This window comes from Vombatus ursinus, unplaced genomic scaffold (genome assembly GCF_900497805.2).
Source record: "Vombatus ursinus unplaced genomic scaffold, bare-nosed wombat genome assembly UNPS02014858.1, whole genome shotgun sequence".
Lineage (NCBI taxonomy): Eukaryota > Metazoa > Chordata > Mammalia > Diprotodontia > Vombatidae > Vombatus > Vombatus ursinus.
The window spans coordinates 1,165,509-1,180,063 of NW_020954636.1; the positions used below are offsets into that span (position 1 = coordinate 1,165,509).

The 14,555-nt window shown below is 38.6% G+C and overlaps 1 pseudogene; it reads left to right on the plus strand.

The window, feature by feature from the left end:
• Nucleotides 1–10,550: 10,550 nt before the first annotated feature.
• LOC114027300 lies at nucleotides 10,551–11,492 on the plus strand (annotated as a pseudogene).
• Nucleotides 11,493–14,555: the final 3,063 nt, after the last annotated feature.

Genomic DNA, 14,555 nt, shown 5'->3' on the forward strand with positions numbered 1-14,555 from the left:
CCCAAGACATACGTTGGCTGGGTGAGTCAGAGAATTGACAACCTCTCAGGGTCTGTATCCCAAAGAGATCATACAAATTGGAAAAGGACCCACATAAAAAATTTTTTTATAATAGCTCTTTTTGTGATGGCATATAATTGGTAATTGAGGGGATACTCATCAGTTGGGGAATGGCTGAATAAGTTTGGTATATGAATGTAATGGAATACTATTGTGCTATAAGCAATGATGAGCAGGCAGACTTCAGAAAAACCTGGAAAGACTTATATGATCTGATACTGAGTGAAATGGGCAGAACCAGGAGAACTTTGTGCCCAGTAACAGTGATATTGTGTGATGACTAATTTCGATAGACTTAGCTCTTTTCAGCAATGCAAGGATGTAAGACAACTCCAAAAGACTCATGATGGAAAATGCTGTCCACATTCAGAAAAAGAACTGTGGAGTATGAATGCATATTGAAGCATATTATTTGCTTTCTCTCTCTCTTTTTATGTTTCTTCTTTCTTGTGGTTTCTCCTAGGGGTTCTAATTCTTCTTTACAACATGACTAATGTGAAAATATATTTAATATGAATGTATATATTGAGCCTATACCAATTTACATGACATGTTGGGGTGGCCAGAGGGGAGAGATGGAGAGAAAATTTGTAACTCAAAATCATATGGGAGTAATTGTTAAAAACTAAAAATAAATAAATTTATTAATTAAATTAATTAAAAATTCATTAAAAGAGAAATACTGAGATAGTTTTGTGATCTTATCCATTTGCGATTTCCCTCCAATAATGCAGGTCACATTTTATTTATGCCCGTGTATTTCCTATGATCTTGTTAATGTACTCTCATAAGTTATTTATAGGGGATATGTGCAATGTTATGAAGGAAGACTTTCTTCTTCACCTTCTTCCAACATTTTGAAGACACAATGGAGTACTCTGCCTATTTATATGTTATACTTTTCTCTTGCCATGTTATGATAGGACCAGAATTTTAATGACTCAGCTTTCAGAACTTCCCTCCTCTCATCCTAAACCTAATTGATTCTAGCTTCCCTGACATAGCTTCCTGGTCTGGGGGCTTGAAAAGGTCCCAGCCCAGTAGAATAAGACTTGGCAGGTGCCTGCTACTATGTAAGTCTCTATACCCACATGACTTATTGACCAGATGAAGTTTTCAGATGGAGAGGAGAAGGACCATGGCCAGAGAAGCTAATATCCATGTTGTATATTCTTGTTCTGTTAGGGCAAGGTAAACCCGCTCCTTTATTAAATGTTCAGTGACTTGCAAGTACCTCATTTTGTTTCAACACTGAACTTGCAGCAAGAGGGTACTAGCTTTAGAGCCATTTCTGCAACACCTGTGACCAGCCTATGTTCTCTTCCTGACATGCAATTTCTTGATAACATCCTTTACTCTTGTTCTTTTTTGCAGTTACTCATTAGCTCTATTTTGAAGTTTGCTCACACTCACCATAGACCTTTCCATTGTCCACTGCATTATACTCATTTGTAGTTCTTCAGAGGCAATGGTGTTCCATTGCCCTATAGAAACACTGGTAATACATTAGTATTGGAAAGATGGCTCTTTCCTTTCATGGGAAACCCATGAAACAAAGATGCCTTATAGAAGAGGGAAATATTTCCCTTGGGTTTGGACAAATAAGAGATGGAGAGAAAAAGGAAATGTCCCTTTCTCCATTTCCCCCACCTTTACTCCTCTTCTGAAAAACTTAAAGTTTATTACATAGAAGATGTTAGTAAATCTGAGTTTATCACTATGGAGTGAGGAAATCCAAATATTTGAAATATCTATACCTATATCCATACTTATCTCCATCTTCTTTTCCATCTTCATTTCTATCTCCAATCTTTATACATCTATAAGCAAAAAAATATGAATATTACTCCATATTTCTAGTTACCCCATGGTTCTATAGCATAGACCATTGTCTTCATTGTTGGGTCAGGCTAGAATATGTTTCCATAGGATCCTCTGGTCTTTCTATACCATTTCCTTAGTACACGAAGAGGGCAAAAAGAAAAATCCTCTTGAGTCCTTTTCTTTTTTCCCTGAAGATCCTTCTTTCCCTCTCCAAGTTACCAGTCCCACTAATCACCATGAATATCCATGGGACAGACACATTTTATTTCTTCCAGTTACTCAAAAGTGAAAAGGAGGAGCAAAAAATGTACAAAGAATCCATCAATTGCTATGTAACAATACACTCTGTGAATTAGCCGCAGTCTACACTATGATTCTTATGCCTACCAGGAACACTGAAAATTGTGATAATGAGTTCTTGTTTTCCTAGTATTGTGTATAAAGTCTGCAGGTCAGATAGCCTTAGAAACTGAATAGCTTGTAGTGCCACAACTAGGCTTCACCCTCCCCCCACCCAAACCCTGTCCCTCCGTGGGCAAACACAGTCACAGGGAAGGGGTAGGAAGTTGTGCAGGGGACAATTCAGTAATGGAAACAGCTGTCCAAGGAGAAGGGGAAGCCTGTTTTCCAGAAATCCTGGCACAGCCCAGCAAAAGTTGGATGGAAAGTGGGCTTGGGCAAAGATGAGCTATGGTAAGAGGAGACTGGTAGTGGTGGCCTGGGGGTGGTCCCAGTGGCATAGACAGCAGAGGACTTCGGGGGAATTCATGGGATGGGGAGGGTGAAGGGGAAGAATTCTGATCTCAGGAGGTAGCATGCCTCTCTGGATGTTGGGATAAAGCCCTCTTCATCCTATGCCAGTTGAAGTACTGATGGCTTTCCATTTCCTGTGGGCTAAAATCTAAACACCTTAGCTTAGTATTCAAGGCTTTCTATAATTGTTCCCTTCCAACCTCTTCAACCTTATCTTTCCCACCACAAATTATTCCCTAAAATAGTGATCAAAGTGTCCTAATCTTTGTTCCTTGAACATGGTGGCCTGCCTCCAGTTAGTTATCCCCTCTGCCTGGCATGCCTTTCTCGCTTCTCTCAACTTATCCAAATCTTACATTTCCTTCAAGGTCAAGCTCTAAGTCCCATATTCTCTATGAAAACTTTCCTGACTTCTCTAGTTTTCAGTGATTGCTCCCTCCTGGGAACTCCTGGAGGACTTATTGTCTATACCATTTACTTGCCACTTAAAATGTTCTGTTTATATTGTTAGATATGTTTGTCAGTATATGCTCTTGTCTGCAATGAGATTGCAGTCTCCTTGAAGGAAGAAGACATATGGGAAGCTTCTTCTGAGTTCTTTGGACCTGGTGTAATGCCCTCCCCACAGAGGATAGTTAGAAAAATGTTAGATGGTGATTGAGAAGCAAAGTCTAAGTTGAATTTGTTTTTGTATCCTCAGTAACTAGCATTGGAACTTGTCCAGAGTTAATGCTTAATAAATTCTTGTTGAATAAATGCTTGTTGAATAAAACAGTGATGATGATGGGTGATATTGACTGTACTAGAATTGGAATATGAGGAACATCAGAGATGGGACTAAATCTGGAGAGGGATTGGTGGAAAGAGAAACAGCAACATCCCTTTTACCCAGTCAAAAATGGAGGGCAAGAGGCTGACTGTATTTTATATTATCTTTGTGAGTCAGGCTTAGGTTGTTCAGATTGACTCTCCTTACCACTCAGGAGTGGTAAATAAGGTATACAAAGTGTAAAGTGTGTAGTGTAATCTGTGGCCCAGAGGCCCCTGACTCTGGGTGAAATAGAGTGAGATTGAGTTTGGAAGCTACACTCCAAAATTATTATTTCATTTGCTCTTTATTATTTCCACATAGAATTTATTATGGGGAACTTCCAAGTATGGTTTGTGTATAGCTTATGTCTAGGTTTGTATAAATGTGGATAAAACTAGTTTTTGTGTAACTACTCAAGGTAACACATGGTTTTAGGTATAAGACTGCCTACATTTCACCCTACTGAAAATTCAGAAGGTGCAGGTGACTGGAAGGAATTCAAATGTAGAAATCACAAAGGGATTCTCCAGGACTCATCAACAATATACACAATTCTTTTTATTCTCCATGGGGTTCCACTTTTCTACAGGGCCCTGTAGACTGACTCAGCACTACACTGTGGTTTGATTTCTCTTCAAGATAGACAGAACTTGGGGTAACCATCAGGGCAACAACCTGACATGCTAGTGACTCCTCTCTTTGAGAGTCCTATAGAGACTCCTACAAAGTTGCATTGCTATCCCATGAATTTTATTTCCCTGGAAGTGAAACATGCTTTGGACAGATAATCCCTTTCCTCTTAGCCCTACTTGGATAGTCCAAATCAAGTCAAAATTTTTTGTTCTCCTCATGTCTTGGCTTTAGCTCCTTACTGCTCCTCCATCTGAGGGCAGCAGGTACATGGACAATCCTATTCTCTCTTCAAGAGGTACACTGAACTGGAAAATATCTTCTCAGGATAGGTCATAGTCCTGAGAAGCAAACTTCAAGGTTGGAACTGCTCAAGATATTTCCATTTTTTACTAATAGGGTAAAACTCTGGAATCTGATTGCCTAGGAAATAGCCCTCCTCCTCTAATTAGGAGGCTGATATTGAGGAGTGGCAGTATCCATCAGCTCTGCTCTCAGGCCATGTGAAAAACCACAGAAGGGACCATGTGTAGTATACTCATAGTATTCTTTTATCTTTTGGTGCTCCACATACTAGAAACCTACTGCCCATAGCTCCAGTAAGGATTTGGCAAATGGTAGCTAGGTTACCAAAGACTGGAGAAGGGAGCTATAGGAAATCTATCCAAGGGTCATTTGCATCTCCAAAGGAAGGGATAGTTAAATGACTCACCACTTTTTATCTATTCTCTCTTACTGAGATATACACATAAAGAACTCAGCTTTCCTTATGTACATATGGAGACATCTAAAAAGGAGCAACAATGTTAACTATGGGGTTACATGGAAAATGATGATGTTATGTATTCTCTTCATCATATTCTTTGTGCTATCTGTGAAGTTAGTAGGGACCAGTTTTTTTTTTCTGTCATGATATCAAGCAGTCAAGCTATCAGAATTCTTTTCTCATTTTCTCATTTAATTAGCCCACATTAATTATGTGTCTACTGAGTGTAAAATATTGTTCTAGGCACTGGCACTTTGATGTCTTAGTGATATATTTTTTATTGTCTCTTGTCTATACTCCTGACTCTCCAGGACTTTACTAAAATGTCCCAGAAACATCTTCATCCTAGATTCCACACATTGGAAATACCTTCTGCCATCGTAGACTCTATCTCTGATTGGTTAGTTCCCTCTAGTACCTCTATTTTAAGGAGGAGGCTCAGGCCACTCACATCTTCATTACTTTTCAGACTGTATCCTCACTTTCCTGGAATTTGTCTCCAATCCCACCCCACCTTCAGCTTCCTTTTATATGTCTTCCCCTGTTAGACTATAAGGTAAAGTATAAAGTCCTTGAGGGGATGATCTGTCTTTCTTTCTGCATTTATTTGTATTCCCAATGCTTAGCATAGTGCTTGGCATATTATAAGCATTTAATAAGAGCTTGTTAATTTGACTTAATGTGGATCCTCCCTCCACCAATATGTATATTTAAATCTCTTCAAGCTTCCTTGTCTTCTGAAAAATTTATGCCTGTTTTTTTATACATCATTCTTAGAGTATGCAGGAGATCACACAAAGAGAGCACGAGACAGAGCCAGAATGTGAATCCAGGTAATCAACATTTCAGTTGTACTGAAGAGGTGAAGAGTTTTGGGGTGCTCCTAGGTGCACAGAGGCACCCCAAGATCATGGCACCAGACCCTGCCTGAAAGAATTCAACTCAAATCTTCTTCCAGCCAGAGAAAAAGTTTATTAGAGATAAATCACATAGGCAGAGTGGGCATGAGAAAGCTCAGCCTCTAGGCATGAGAGATTCTCAGTGTTTTAATGGGGGGCCGGGGTCTTTTATATGCTAAAGTAACTTTGGGTGGCCAGAGGAGGGGGCTGGGAAAAGGGTCTAAATAAGAATTCCAGTTGGAAGGTCTGAGAGATTGAATAGACAATGGGAATAGATAATGAAGGGAACTGGAAGGTAGAAGTTTGAAAGGATCAGAAGGTGGGCCTAGAGCTTTCAAAAGGGAGATAAGGGGAGTTAGACCAGAGTAAAAAAAGTTTAAAGGTTTTCTGGAGTCTGTAAACAAATGGGAGTCAAATTCCTTTTGGCACAAAGAGGAAAAGGTGCATCTGAATAAGATCAAAATGCAAGGCTAAGGCTTTCAAAGGGAGATAAGGAGCTGGGGCCTGTAGAGCCAGATTCCCTTTGGGGCAAGGGGTGAAGATCTTAACTTGGGTCAATACCCCATCAGTACTATATTGCCTCCTATTTGATTGATAAAAGATTCCCCCCACCCCCATTCCTTCCTCCATAATATTGGAGTGCAACTCCAATGGGCTGGCCATGATATTTGCATGCCAAATGTATGTTTGCTAAAAGACTACAGAGAACTCACAACAAGGCAAGTACTCACATGGAGATCAGAAGAAGAGATACAAGGACACACCCAAGGACTCCCTGAAAAATTTTGGAATCAATTGTGTGACATGAGAGACACTGGAAAAAGATTGCTTGGCCTGGTATGCTCACATCAAAGAAGTCGCTATACTCTGTTAGCAAAATAGAATTGCAGTAGCTCAAAAGAAATGTGAGATGCACAAATTTATAGATATCTGCACTCCAAATATTCCTGTGGGCTATTTGTGCCTTTCCTATAGAGGAAACCATATTGATCTGATAGGCCACAGTCAGACATCCTACCTTGACTCCAACATGTCATTTTGGTCCTCTTCAAGAATGAAGGAAATCAATCAACCAATAATGGAGTATTGATGTTGGTACATATATATGTGTGTGTGTGTGTGTGTGTGTGTGTGTGTGTGTGTGTGTCCCTTCAAGCCTTTTGTATGCACACACAGTTCTGGTTTGCTAGCCAATCAAAAGGCTTTTTTTTTGGTCAGCATTCAACAAGCCCATGCAGGCCCTGAAGTGTTTATGGGAAAGGAAATGGCCCCTCCATCACCCATTTCCAGAAGCAACCTTCACCAAAGCTTCCATATGTATTGTCAAGAGGCAGAGTATATTGCATGTGCTTTAAGGACTTAAGGACTGGAACCTTATCAACAAGTTCTTTCATTATACCAGAAATATGGAAATGTTACAAGTTACATAGTCTTTATAATTTATTGTTAGTTTTGCATATAAAATTAGAGAAAGATAGGCTTCCATATTGCTAAGCTGTCTTCTTTATCTCTCTCTCCTCTCTCAACATTCTATTTCCTGAATGAATCTCTTTGTCCAAGCTTTGTTTCTGGAGTCAGTTGGCCTTTGTTTTCTAGATAAGTTTCATTCATGAGTAGTGAGTGTTCTTCCTTTTTTTCATGGTGACCTTATGGAAACTTGAGCATCCCCTACCTGCTTCTGGCTATGTATGATTCTTCACTGGTTTGAGTTCCCTAGTTGGTTGAGGAACTAGAACTTTGTGGATATGCTAAAGGGATGACCTTTCCCCCTCAGTGTTATTCTTTCTTTCCAAGTTTGAAGGGAGGAGTTTTGGGAGCTGTGTCCAAGAGAGTAGTGTTGGGATTGGTGGAATGTTGGAAGCCTTATTTCCCTCTTGGCCCCATATATTCATCCCCACATATCCTAGCTAGCAAATTTGTACTTGGGATGGGGCTGCTCAGTTTTCTTGTTCTTCCTTTTTCAAGTGACTTAGCAGTGACCTTGATAAGTTCAGGATAAGTCCATGCAACCTAGTGAGTTTCAAAAAGTCCTGAGGTCCTGAAAGACCAGTGAGGCTGTGAGTTCATTCAATGTCCACTTGAGTGGTTAATTATGGTCATAATGACAATAGCTAGAGTGATCCAGTGCCAAGGGAAGAACCAGCATCAGAGAGAGAGGTCACCAGAAAAGAAGAACATTCTTGGAATCTTGTGCTCAGTAGAAGTAAAATGTGAAAATCTAATCAGCAGAATTGTCAGACTGCATTTTGTCTTGATGAAGCTTGCTACCAGACTTCTGCATATTGTAATGTACTTAAAAAAGGAATTTCTGAGTCCTGCTTAAAATATTCTGTCAATGAACATCATGGTCTCTTTATCCTTGCTTTCTCTATGGGAATAAAATGCCCTGTCTTTTACTCAGTTCACATGATGAATTGGGCACCTCTTTTATCTTCCCCCTTTTTGGGAAATCTTGGAATAGAGCCAAAAGTAATTTGTAGGTGTGATAAATCAAATGAATCTGAGAAATAGGTAACCTGCTTCTCCTATTGAGAAGTCAGAGTTTCTTCAGAGCTAAACCCTGGGCAAATCATGACATTAGGTAAAGGGGAGGGATAGAAGAAAGAAGGATTTGTATAGTACCTACTATATGCCAAGAACTACGCTGAGCACTTTTACAAATATAATCTCATTTCATCCTTACAACTCTGCAAAGCAGATGCTATTTTTATCTGTATTTTTACAGTTAAGGAAACTGAGGCAAACAGAGGTTAAGTGGCTTGCCCAGGGCCACATAAGTAATAAATGTCTAAAGCTGGATTTGAATTCAGATCTACCTGACTGCAGACCCAGCACTCTATTGCATTACCAGCTGCCTCTTAAGGACAGAGATTTGCACAGGTCATCAGTTCCTGTGGCCTCAGAGAAGCAGAGCAAAGCCCAGCTCATCATTATACTAGATAAGCTTCAAGGTTTCTTAGCTTTTCTGTCCCTCATTTCCTAGTCTTAGCTCCAAGTGTGGGCACCCAAGTTTGAGAAAGCAGTTTCCCATTCTGGTCCCTAAGGTTCATAGAATCAGAGATGTTTGAAGTTTGAAGGGATCTCCATAGCCGCCCATGACAATTTATACCTGAGTAAGAACCACTGCTAAGATATACCTGACAAGAGATCTTGCAGCCTGTGTTTTAAGACCTTCAATTGTTTAGAACTTATGATCTCCTAAGGTAGTCCATTTCATTTTGAGGTACCTTTAATTTTTAGGACATTTTTCTTTACATTAAACCAAAATCTGTCCCTTTTCATTTTCTGTCCATTGCTCATAATTCGGCTCTTATAGGACAAATAAAAAAAATTAACTCAGTTCTTCTTGAAGTATTTAAGAACTACTATTATTACTTTTTTCTTTTTTCCAGGCTAAACAAACTCAGCTTCTTGAACCCCCTCCCAAACGAAATGGCTTCCTGTCTTTTCACCATTCTGATGACCCTTCTCTTTTCATTATTTTTCCTAAGTTGTAGCAACTAAAACTGAACATGATACTTAAAATGTGCTCTGAGTAGGGCAGAGAAAAATGGAACTTGAAATCTCCCTGATTTGTGACACAATATTTCTACTAATGCAACTTAAGGTCACACTAGCTCTTTTGACCGCCACATCATCTACTGACTCATGTTGAGTTTGCATCCACTAACACTGCACCCACCCTGCCTTTTTCATACAAATTGTTCCTTGGCCATTCCTCTTCTGGGCTTCAGGCCACCTTTAATTAATATATTATTACTTCCTTCATCTTCCTGGATGTTTGGTGGCTCTGACACCTGGAATATTTCAAGTACCTTTCACACATTTATCTCTATTCTCATTTTTCTGAAGTGAATTTACTAGCTGGTTGTTATGGCTGGTTCTGTTCTTAGCTTCAATCCTCCAGGGCCCTAATGAAGGGATGCCTGGCTTCTCCATGTTATTCTCTGTAAGGGTCTTTGGCAAATTCCAATTGACTTTCCTGTTTTAAACTTGCACTCTTTCCAGGGCACCCCTTTTCCATATCTCTTCTTTCTGGATCAACTTGGATGTCTAGTTCATTTTCAAAACTGAGATTATTGACAGGTTTACCATTTGTGCTGTCTTCCTGGTTCGTTCATCATTAGATAAAGGCCCATCCTGGAGAAGTGTTCATCTTTGAAAAAGAAAAAAAACTGTACATATAGTCACAAAAACGTAGTTCTCCTTTCTCTTACTCTTACCTATAATGACAGGACATCACAAGCCCTATACTATAAGTGTTGGCAGGTCATCTGGAGGAATAGTCATGTTTTCAGGGAGTAGGGTTGGGAGGCAGGTTGGCACAATGGAAGGAGTGCTAACTCTCTAATTGGAAGACATAGATTCAAATCCCCACCTCTGATGCTTAATACCTGTGTGACCTTGGTCAAGTCACAATGTCACCAGCCCTCAATTTTTACATTCATAGAATTTAAGGGTTGGACTAGATGGCCCCTGAAGACCTTTCTAGCTATAGCCCTATGATATTATGATACAAATGCTTAATTTCCATTATGAGAGCTGGAGAATTATTTTCACTTATCCAAGCAAGGAATGCAAATCACGTGCAGTTGAAAAAAGCAGAGGTAACTGAGGCTGGTGGAGATTTGCGTCCACACAGAACTGCATGGACCTTTCCTCCCCAACCTCAAAGAGTTCTTCAATCATAAAGAGAAAGGCTAGAGCTTTATCCTTACTAATCTCATCAAGCAAAGCAGGAGTTCCATGAATCAGAGGCCAGTAGAGATAGATCTAAGCAAGAGCTGTCATTGTAGGAGTGACTGAAATGATAGGACCATTTACAATCTTTGCCATAATTCTCTATGTCCTGTTGTGCTTCCTGGGCATTATGGCTAATGGCTTCATTGTTGTGGTACTGGGAAATGAATGGGTTCAATGCCACCAGCTGTCTCCGTGTGACATGATCCCGATCAGTTTGGGTGCCCCCTGTTTCTATCTGCTATGGCTTGGAATGATACAAAACTTTTACTATTTTTTTCACCACCTACAATATTCCAAGGAGCCTGCCCACCAGTACTTTGGAATTTATTGGGATTTTCTGAATTCGACCACATTCTGGTTTTCTGCTTGGCTTAGCGTCCTCTTCTGTGTGAAGATTGCAAACTTCACTTACCCCATTTTCCTTTGGCTGAAGTGGAGAGTCAAGGGACTGGTACCCTGGTTCCTACTAGTCTCTCTGCTAGTCTCTTTCATTGTCACCATGCTGTATTTTTTGGGGAACATTGCTTTGTACCAAGCATTCTTGCAGGGTACACTCTGGCAACATAACTTATTATGGCTTCACTTGGAAACTAGAAATCCGCTATTTTTACCTTTGAAACTCATTACTTTGTCTGTCCCCTGTTCTATGTTTGTAGTCTCAACAGTTCTGCTGATTACCTCTCTGCGGAGACACTCCTGGAGAATGCAACACGGTGCCCATAGTAACCAGGATCTCAGTACTGAGGCTCACACCAGAGCTCTGAAGTGTCTGGTCTCCTTCTTAGTCCATTGTGCTCTTTCTTTTTTGTTTATGCTCATGGATATTGTTGTCTTTTCTGGCTTTGAAGGTACCTGGCACTGGTCAAGGCAAATTGTACTTTACCTGTCCACATGTGTTCATCCCTTCGTCCTTATCCTTGGCAACCCCCACCTAGGAGGGGCACTCATGAAGTTTCTTCTGCCTAAAACCTTCTGAAATGACAAGAGGATGTCATCTCCCATCTAAGATACACACTTCTCTTTCCCATACCAAAGAAAAGACTTTACTGAGGACTGGAGCTGAGCATATCCTTTTTCATCCTATTGAAGTCTGGATAGAAATTAAACATTTTCCTCATTAATTATTCCTGTACGCATATATTCAGATGAATCTGTGATCTCATGGATTTAGGAGTGTCTGACTTCCAGTGAGGCCTTATTGATGTCTGTCTGTCCCTGTCCACCCTGCTTCCCTCTTGTCCTCCCTTGAGTTCACCATAAGGAGTCTCCAGCCTGCACATTGGAGGCCTTCCTACCTCCTGACATTTGGAGAGTGCCAGTGGAATACTTTGGTTGTCCTCTTGTCATCTTTTACCCTTATCACTGTGTCCTATTCTTCTAAGAAAAGAAAAAAAATCATGTAGCTTTCAAAGACCATTTTCTTTGTTTTTGAAATAACCATAATGACTTTCTTCAAATGACCCTCAGAAAGGTCACTTCTGGGTTGTCATTCCAAAAACCAAATGTTTAAGAATATCACAGATGCTTCTTCTATCACAATATCCATGTGATGAAATCACTTCATTTTTCTATTTTAAGAAATTGTAAAAAATTTTGTTTTAATGTAATTTTCTTTTCTTTTCTTTCTTTCTTTTTTTTTTAATGAGGCAATTGGGGTTAAGTGGCTTGCCCAGAGTCACACAGCTAGTGAGTATCATGTGTCCAAGGCTGAATTTGAACTCAAGTCCTCCTGACTCCAGGGCAGGTGCTCTATTCACTGTGCCACTTAGCTGCCCCTTTAATGTTATTTTAAAGTCTTTTGTTCTGGCTAGGATAGAAGCTATTTGAAAAAGCAATCTGAGGAAATCTAGGTTACAGTATTAATTATGGAAGGAAGTTTGTAAGAAGCTCAGGTTGCTAGACTCAATGCCAGATATTAGAAGAAGACATTGTAAGTAAATTTCAAGGGACAGTTTATTTTTTTACTGGAAGGGCAACGTTTATAGAATCTTCTTTGATTTAGAGTTGATGGGACCTTTGAAGTCATTTACATGGGAGGAAAATAAAACCTAGAGAAATAAAATTACTCCCAAGTCACACAGGTAACTTGAATTCAGATTTTTTGAGTTCAAATCAAGTCTCTTTTCACTAAACCAGTGGTTCCACCTTTTTTGTTTTTGGAACTTCTTTAAACTCCACCACCACCACTACCACCAACAAATGTATTATGAATCTTCAGGGTAATATAATATTATTACTATTTGTAATAACTAAAATGACAATTTTTGTCCTCAAAAGCTCAAAATTAAAATTTATTCTGTATAATTAAAATACACAATTGACCACTAAATGTAAAATTATTAAACTGTGATTATAAAACAGTTAAAATATTTTATGTTGGATATTCTCTAAGAATTAAAACAAGTAATTCATTAAGACATCATATGCTTACTATGATCTGTCAACTTTGGATTGAATTTCTTTATATTCTTGTTGAATAAAAACAACATTTTAAATGAAGTAAGTGACAACTTGGAAGATGTTTAGCATAATGTAACAATCATATATAAAGTTGATTTGGATTTTGGATTTTCTTTGAACAAAGAAGAAAATAATTCCTTGAAAATTAATATTGGGCAAAGGGAAGCTAATGACATTTTAAACTCAAAGAAATAATAAAATAAAATCAAAAGAATAAAAAAAAAATAGAATAGAATGTGAAACTTCTCATCAGAAAAACAATATAAGAACAGTCAGACTACCTGAAAATTATGCTTAAAAATTCTTGATATGACATTACAAGAAATTATCAAGGAAAATTTCCCTGAAATTCTAGAATAAAAAGGCAAAGCAGAAATAGGAAGAAATCCAGCAATCACCACCTGAAAGGGATCCCAGGAAGAAAATTTACAGGAATATCATAGCCAAGTTTCAAAATTCCCAGGTTAAGGAGAAAATATTAGAAGTAACCAGAAAAAAAAACAATCTAAATACTGTGGAGCTATAATAAGGATTACAGAAGACCTGCTACTATGTTGAAAGACCTTGGGTCTTGGAATACTATATTTCATAGAGCAAACAGAAATATGACCAAAGGTAACTCACCCAGCAAAGATAAGTATAATCCTGAATGAAAAAAAAATATGGACATTTAATGAACTGAAAGACTTTCGGATATTTGTGAGAAAAACAGTAGAGCTTGAGGGAAAATTTGACATATAACATCTAGGAAAAACATAAGGTAAACATGAAGGACCAATTGTAAAGGATTCAATAAGGTCCAGTTGTTTACTTCTCATATATGAAAATATTATCAGTACTTCTATGACTCTCATTTTTATTTGAGTTGTTTGAAAGAATGACGGGTTGAGCTGAGAATAATGGGGTGATTCTAAAAAACAAAACTGTGTAGGGAGAGATAAAAAGGAGCAATTATCTCATACAAATGAGGCAAAAAAGGAAAAATTGTTACAGAAGAAGCTAGTAGGGGAGAGGTGGGTAGTGCTGAAACCTTATTCTCATTGGGAATGGGTCAAAGAGGGAACAACTTATATATCTAGAAGGAAGAAATAAGAAAGTAAGGGATAGGGTAGGGTGAGAGGATAAAGGAAGGACTCTTGCAGGGGTGGGTAGGTTAACAAATAGGGAGGTAAGGTTGTAGGTAAAGCAGAGGAGTGAGAAGGGATAGCAATAGAATGAGAAGGATAGTGAGGAAATATAGGAAACACTCAGTACTGTTCTCAATTTCATGGTTCCAAAATTTTAGTTTCTCAATTATACTTTTTACTTTATCTTGAACATTGAATATATTTGTATTCTTAACCTGTAATGATCTATAGAGTTCATTCATTTTTGAAGCAATGTCTCTTAAATGTGCTAATCTTTGTATCCATGTCATGCAGCTTGATGGCTCAAATACTCCCTCAGGTAAAAACGTAAGTAAAGATTGCAACTAACTCTTTTCTCAATTCATATATGTGTGTAATAACTTTTCCACAGGAAAGCCATCTAACATCTCTATGTGTTTGAAGTGTATCAAGCTTGATATACATCTGTCTGCATAAAATGGTAAACAATTAAGAATTAGTCT